Source organism: Nannospalax galili, unplaced genomic scaffold, assembly GCF_000622305.1.
Source record: "Nannospalax galili isolate Female #2095 unplaced genomic scaffold, S.galili_v1.0 scaffold182, whole genome shotgun sequence".
NCBI classification, from domain to species: domain Eukaryota; kingdom Metazoa; phylum Chordata; class Mammalia; order Rodentia; family Spalacidae; genus Nannospalax; species Nannospalax galili.
This window is the reverse complement of record NW_008348662.1, coordinates 2,973,636-2,981,198: the sequence shown is the minus strand read 5'-3', so window position 1 is coordinate 2,981,198 and position 7,563 is coordinate 2,973,636.

Below are 7,563 nucleotides of genomic sequence, written 5' to 3'. Positions count from 1 at the left end.
TTTTACACAGAAATAGAGAATTTTTCTTCATTTTTTATAGAAAATAACTCAAGAAAGTAAATAGAACTTAATATAGTCTCATATGCCCTTGACGTGGTGCCCAATTTGGAGGGGTGATTGCTTTGTCCAAATAATCACCTACTGGGAACTCCTGGGTCATGGAATCATCAGTCTCCTTTCCATCAGCATGGTATTGCCCTTCTCCTTAGCCTGATGGCCAGGTCTTTTGAGATCCATAAAAACAATTGCAAAATTGAAGTGCATGCCCTTCTTTCTAGCTTTTGGGTAGACATATTTTACTCATCTGGACAGTTCTTTGAAGGTTGTGCCCATCGAAGTGTAGACCTGCTCACTCTTGTCCAAGGAGCACTGTGGGAGAGCTCTGTGGTGGCTGTTCTTCACAGTGAACACTGGCAGCAAAGTGAGCGTACCTCCTGAGAGCTGATTGGCTTCTTGGGCACCTTCATTTCTTCCCATGTAATGTATGACTCCACCACCATCTTCCTTTGGCCCTTACAGAGAGAGATTTTTGATGTTTGTTACCAAACCCATGGCCAGTTCTGCCTTCTACCAGATCTGGTCTTATCACCACAAGCTGGTGTTGGTCTTGATGTTTCGAAAACATGGTGTGATTTCATTCTGAATGCTTCGCCTCCCATCGGCATCTCTATGCTTTGTCTATTCTCACCTCGGGCATCTGTGTGCCTTGTTTCTGTATTTCCCAGACTGCCTGTCAGTGCTGAGGAGATGTCCAGAGTGCACAGATATTACAAGGGTTGGGCCACCTTGGGGCAAGGGGCAGATGTGTACTAGACCAGGCCTGCTTCTCCTTATGTGCTTGGACAAGGGTCTGAGGCTAAGGGAGTAGCATCTTTCCTGGGGGCCTGGGAATATGTTCCCTGGGATGTCTGTATCCACGGCAGGAAAGGTATCTTGGATGGTTCTTTCCTCTTATCGCTCCATTTTTGTTTCCTTTCTTTTTTTGGGGGGGGTGTATGTTCTGGTCTGTGTATGATTGTGTATGTGCAGGTACGTGTGTGTTCCTGTGGATGTACATATGGAGACCACAGGTCAAAATCAAGTGTCATTCCTCATGAGCTGTCAACCTTGTTTTTTGAGACAGGCCTCTCACTGAGACCTGGAGCCTGACACTTGTGCTATACTTGCTGGCCAGTACAACCCAGGGATCCACCTGTCTCTGCCTTCACAGTACTAGGATTACTAGTGCATACTACTATGCCCTGCTTATTATTGAGGTCAGGAGATCAAACTCAGGTCTTCATGCCTGCACTGCACACACTTTACCAACCCATGTTGTGCAATACCCACTGAGGTCAGAAAAGGGCCTCAAACTGGAGTTAAAGACAGTTGTTAGCCATCACATGGGGGCTGGGAATTGAACTGGGGTTCTTTGCAAGAGCAGTCGTGCTCTTAACCACTGAACCATCTCTTTAGCCCTATAAAATACCTTTAAAAAGCATTAAAAATTTATGTGTATAGATGTGTGTTCAGGTATGCATGTATGTGTGTATGCATGCATGTGGAGGCCAGAGGTCAATATTAGGTGTCTTTCTCAATCTCATTTTACCTTTTTTTTTTTTGCAGCAAAGTCTCTTGCTGAATGTGGTCTTCAATGGCATGGCTAGACTGGCCAGCCAACAAGCCCGGGGGTGCTCCTGCTTCTACCTCCCCAATTTTGGAACTTCAGGCATGAACCATAAAGCCCATCTTTTTTTTGGGGGGGGTGGTCTTTTTGAGACAGTCTCCCTGTAGCCCAGGCTGGCTTGGAACCCACTATGTAGACCAGGTTGGCCTTGAACTCACAGAGATCTGCCCGCCTCTGCCTCCTGAGTGCTGGGATTAAAGGCATGCGCCACCACAACCTGCCTAGCTTTTTAAATGTGGGTTCTAGGAAATTGAACTACTTCATTGACTGAGCCATTTCCCTAGCCATACAAGCTATTTGTTCAAGTAGCTTTCGGTGTAATAATAATATATTCATAAGCACCATGGCATTTCCCAAAACATTTTCATTACTTCAACATATTACATATCAAATAATCAAAGGTTTGTATTTAAGTATTGCAGAACCTTCAACTTCTTCCCAATACATATGGGCACAATTTTCCGACTCCCTGGCGTATAATGTATTTCCACTCCCCTTCCCCTGACCAACCCTGGCCTTGCTGGGAGTTTACTCTTCAGAGGTCCTGGAGTCAATGGCATGCATGGAGTAGGTTTTAAGAATTTGAATCCAACTGGGAGGCAAAGGGTCTAGTGGTCTCAGAAGGACTTCCCATAAGTGAAGGCTAATCTACCCCTGTAGCAGGAGGGGGCTTGGATTCAAGGAATTAGCTTTGTCTGTATCTATAAATGTTCCTGCAGCATGTCTGTTGACTTCTACCTTCCCAATCAGGGTCCTAATCTTAGCCAGGAACTTGCTGAGGTTGAGCACTTAACTTTTGTTACAGTTCTGTAACTTGTACAATCATATTTTAGACTTGAGAAACCTTGTCTATCCTGTGGCTACAGATAAGGGATTCTTTGAATTTCACCACATCTATACCTTGAGATAGGAATACTTAACATATTTTTTTTTTGGTAACCTCTTCAAGGCAATGAGAAACAGCCATCTCATTGTACAATCTTTGTAATTATCATTTGTTACTATAGCAACCGCATTTAACAGCAGCAAGAGCCCCCAAGCCTTGTCCTCTAACCACCCCTCACACCACCACGAGCACTAATATCCTGCTGCTGATGAACACCATGGGCTACTAGAATCCCTTTTGTTCCCTGTGTACAGTTACGGTAGTAACTTAAATTCCTTATCTCTGAACTCTGCTTCCTGGGGTCACTCCTGGTATTAGCCAGGGTCCTAAACTAAACCAGAATCCATTTTTAGAATGCTTGGAAGAAACTTGTTGCTGCACAGTGGTAGGGAAGCAACCATAGCTTTTGCTAGGATGGGCATAACAAAATACCACAAACTAGACCATTTAAACAGGATTTATTACTTAGTCCTGGGGGTTGGAAGCCAGGATCAAGATACCACTGGGGTTGGTTTCTTCTGAGAATGCTGGGGAAGGACCTTCTCCAGGCTCTAAGCTCCTGGCATCTCCTTAAACTGTGGCAGTGCCACTCTTATCAGGACATGGTATCTCCCTGTATGTCTACACAAACGTTCCTCTTTTATGGGGATCCTATTGATTGGACCCACCTTAGAAACCTCATTGTAACTAATGATATCTGCACTGATTCGATTTCCATGTGAAGTCACATTCTGAGGTGTTGGGAGTTAGGACTCCAACATCTTAATTTTGAGGGACACAATCGAACCCATAATACCATAGAGGGGTGATGAGCATCCAGAAATGAGCAAATCAACAGAGGATGGTGTGTGCACTTGTGCTGTGTATTCTGCACCAGCTCCTGTGGATCCCCTGTCCAGCTTCCTTTACCTTGCTCTGTGTCTGGGAAGCTGCTCTCCATAGACTATATCCAGAGTACCCTTGTCTTCTACCAGTTTCTATCTGACTTGGATAATGGGAGGCAGAGGCAGGAGCCTTAGGGATGGGGAGAGGTAAATCAAAGTAGCTTCTCTGCACTTCACTCAGTTAAAATAAAAAAAAATTAATTATGTGTTCATGTGTGTGTCTGTGTGGGTTTGTGCATATGAACACAGTGACTGCAGAAGCCAAAAGGGAGCACTGAATCCCCTGGACCTGGAGTTAAAGGTGGTTGTGAGCTGTCCGACATGGGTGGTGGGAAGTGAACTTTGCAACAGCAGTGCTCACATTCCTAACCGTGGAGCCGTCTCTTCAGACCCTGCTTCTCTTACTTTTAACATTTGATGGAGAAGAGGTGAATAATTACAACATGTGTGACTGTGCGTGTGGATGGATCAGATTTTACAGAGTCAATATGAACAGCTGATCTTCATTGAGTAATTACAGCATGTCTTGTCTGGTTTTGCTACTCTAATAGAATACTATGGACTGAGTCATTTATGAGAACGGAAGTTCATTTGGTTCACAGTTCTATAGGCTGGAACATCTAAGACCATGGTGCCAGCATCTGGTGAGGAACTTCAGGGGTTTCCTCCTGGTGCCAGGCAGGGCAAGAGAGGGTGAAAGTGAATTGATGCTTATAATAAATCTCTTGTGATAACTGTGGTGGTTAGCCTAAAGAACTGTGAACCAAATACTTGAACACTTAGTTCCCAGTTGGTGGCGCTATTTGTGGAGATTTAGGAGGTGTGGTCTTGCTACAGGAAGTGTGTCACTGAGTGCTAGCTTTGAGACTTCATAGCCTTGACCACTTCCAGTTTCTCTCTCTCTGCTTCTTGTCTGCCACTGGAGATGTGAGCTCACAGCATTTGGCTTCCGCTACCATTTCTTCAGCTTGCTTCCACGCCTCTCTGCCATGATGGGCTCTTATCCCTCTGGAAGCATAAGCCAAAATAAACCATTTCATCTATAAATTGACTTGGTCATGGTGTTTATCACAGTAACAGAGAAGTAAGGAATACAGTAACTAACCCATTCTTGAGGTGATGACATCAATCATCAATTTAATTCCTGTTCTAGATTTTTTTCTGCTGCTGTTATAAAACATTCTGTCCAAAAGTAAGTTGGGGAGGAAAGGGTTTATTTGGCTTACACTTCCATGTCACAGTCCATCATCAAGGGACGTCAGGGCAGGAACTTCAAGGCAGGTACCTAGAGGCCAGAACCATGGAGGAACATGCTTGCTGGCTTGCTCTCTGATTTGCTCCCAGGCTCATGCTTAGCTAGCTTTCCTATACAGTTCAGAATCACCTGCTTAGGCATGATACTACCCATAGTGGGCTGGACTTTCTTATATTAAGTAATAATCAGACAATCCCCCTCAGACATGATGGCCTGTATCAACTTGAGAAAGCTAACTAGAACAATTTCTAAGGAGGGTGACCCAATCGCTTTTTAAGGGTTCCACTTTCGGACGCTGTTGATTTGGGGATTAAGGTTCCAATACATGAACTTAAAGCGGACAAGTTTACACCATAGCACTACGTATGCCAAACACTTAAACATATTAAGGGCAGTTCTCTAAGGAGGTGCTGTGATTATCCCAATTTTACAGTTGAGTAAACAGAGGTTCACTGCGGTTCTAGTGTTGCCTGGGGTCAAGGTTGTACAGTTAACTAGCAGCAATTCCAGGATTCCATCTAAGGCTGTTGCCCTTTATAGGCTACCCTAAATCATAATGGTGTATATGCTGACCCATTTATCAGATATACTTTCCCCTACTTGGCCTTGTGGCAAACTGCTACGTAGTTTTGAAGCGCTGGTCTAACAAAAGCTGTTCTGTGGAGCTTTCTGAATGCGTTCCCTTAGGGCCTGACCATTCACTCTGTGTATCCTCACCATCCTCTGCGTGCATTATGATATCCACTACATGCTTCTGTATCTGTTTTCCTATGTGTGAGACTTTAGGGAATGTTCATCTCCTTCCCATTCATCTCTGCAATCCCCTGGCCTATGGTGCTTCTGAGAGCCAAGGGTGCCTGTGTCTCTCTCTGGAAGGAATATTTTCTTGCCATCCCTGACTGCTTTGACTCTGGTGTAACCCAGTGCCCCTGATGATGGTTGACCTGACTTCCTCTGTTTTATTCCAAAGATAGCTGGCTGGCTGTGGCTGACCAGTCTACCAGTTTGTTTTCCCTTTTCCTTCCTTCTTCCTTCCCTCCCTCCCTTCCTCTCTCTCTCCCTCCCTTCCATTCTTTCCTTCCTAGTTTTTAGATTGGCATGCAGAGAAATGGGTTTCATTGTGACATTTTCATATTGTGTATCACTATACTTTGCTCTCACTCACCCCTCCCTCTGCCCCCCCACTCGACTCCCCTTCTTACTGGCTTCCCTTTCTGTAGGACTCCTGTCTGTTTTTGTCTGATTAGTGTTTGTGAGCTGAGCCCCTCAGATTCTCCCCCACACAGGTTCCTCAGCTTCTGCTTTTCAGTTCTGTCCTAGTTAACGGTCACATTTTGTCCTTGTGTCAAAGCTCAGGGACTAGACGGACATTTCCCCTCCTCTTTAGTTAGGATATTGGATCTAACTGCCTCCCTCTTGAGAAGGTTTGGATCCCTTTCCCTCAGGCTGTTCAAGGGCATCTACCGAGTGTCTATTTCCACATCAGCCTTGAAGAAATACTTCCAACCTCCACACAGCCTGCTCATTACTATATTAACATCACCTGCTCCACATGTTCTAGCATTGTACATTCTCTCTTTATTATTGAGTAGGGGACCCCTAGGGTGACTCCAGTAGTGGAACCTTCTATCTTCTATGTCTCTGGAGGGACATCCAATGCTGATACTGTCCGCTACTTTCCTCAGGTTCCTGCATCTCTGCTTCTCCCATAGCTCAACTGGATTCTTGTGAAAGCATCAAAAATGTGTTATAAAAGAAATGAGTCGGGGTTGGATGAGATGGTTCAGCAGGTAGACACTTGGGGCCAAGCCCGACCACCCGTTACACCCCCAGGACCCATATGGTGGAAGGAGATAACTGACTCCTGAAAGTTGTCCTCTGACTTCCACCTGCCAACCTGGCATGTTTAGATCTCCACTAATAAGGAAATAAAATGTTGGGGGGTATAAGGCCAGGTCCACAGCTTAAATCCCAGCACTGGGGTGGCAGAGGCGGGCAGATCTCTGTGGGCTCAAGGGTAGTCTCCTCTACATAGAGAGCTCCAGGCCAGCTGGGGCTACAGGGAGATATTGTCTCAACACTCCCTTCCCCACAAAAAAGCAAAGATAAATGTTTGAAAGTAATGGATTGCAATGCAATTTCTCTGATCCTATCATTGAACATCGTATGTATATATTAACATATCCAGTATCCTGTATGTACAATTATGTGTCAATTAAAAAATTCGTGTGTAGCCGGCTGTGGTGGCACACGCCTTTAATCCTAGCACTTGGGGTGTAGAGGCAGGCGGATCTCTGTGAGTTCGAGGCCAGCTGGGGCTACAGGGAGACCCTGTCTCAAAAACACCAAAAACAAAAACAACCCCCCCAAAACCCGAGTGTACAGTATTAAAAATGGCAGCATAATTGTTTTCGATTTTTAGTGCTAGTTTTTAGTTATTTATTAAACATGTCTTTTATTTGAAACACAGGAGTTTACTGGTGTGCATTGTAAATGCTCTGGGTTCAGCAACCTGCAGCTTGGATAAAATGCCTTTTCCGGTAGGCCCCTCTTCCACCTCTTAGAACCAGGAGCGCGGACACAGTTCCCGCTACCTTGAGCTTCCTCCCGGGAAGGAGAGGGTTCGAGACTCAGCGCTGCCCCGGCGCGTCCTGGACAGGAGGCAGGAGACCTGGCAGCAGGATCCGACTTCTTCCCGCCTCTCCGGAACTGTGTGGTCGCCCAAGAGGCCGGGACGCGGAAACCCGGGAGGCGCCGCGGGAGCCGCCGGGGCGGGGTCGAGGGGCGTGGCTTCAACTGGACCGGGCGTGGCCTCGGCGGGGCGGGGCCGGAGGGCCGCGCGGGGCTGCGCTCGGGGACTCCGCTGGCTCTC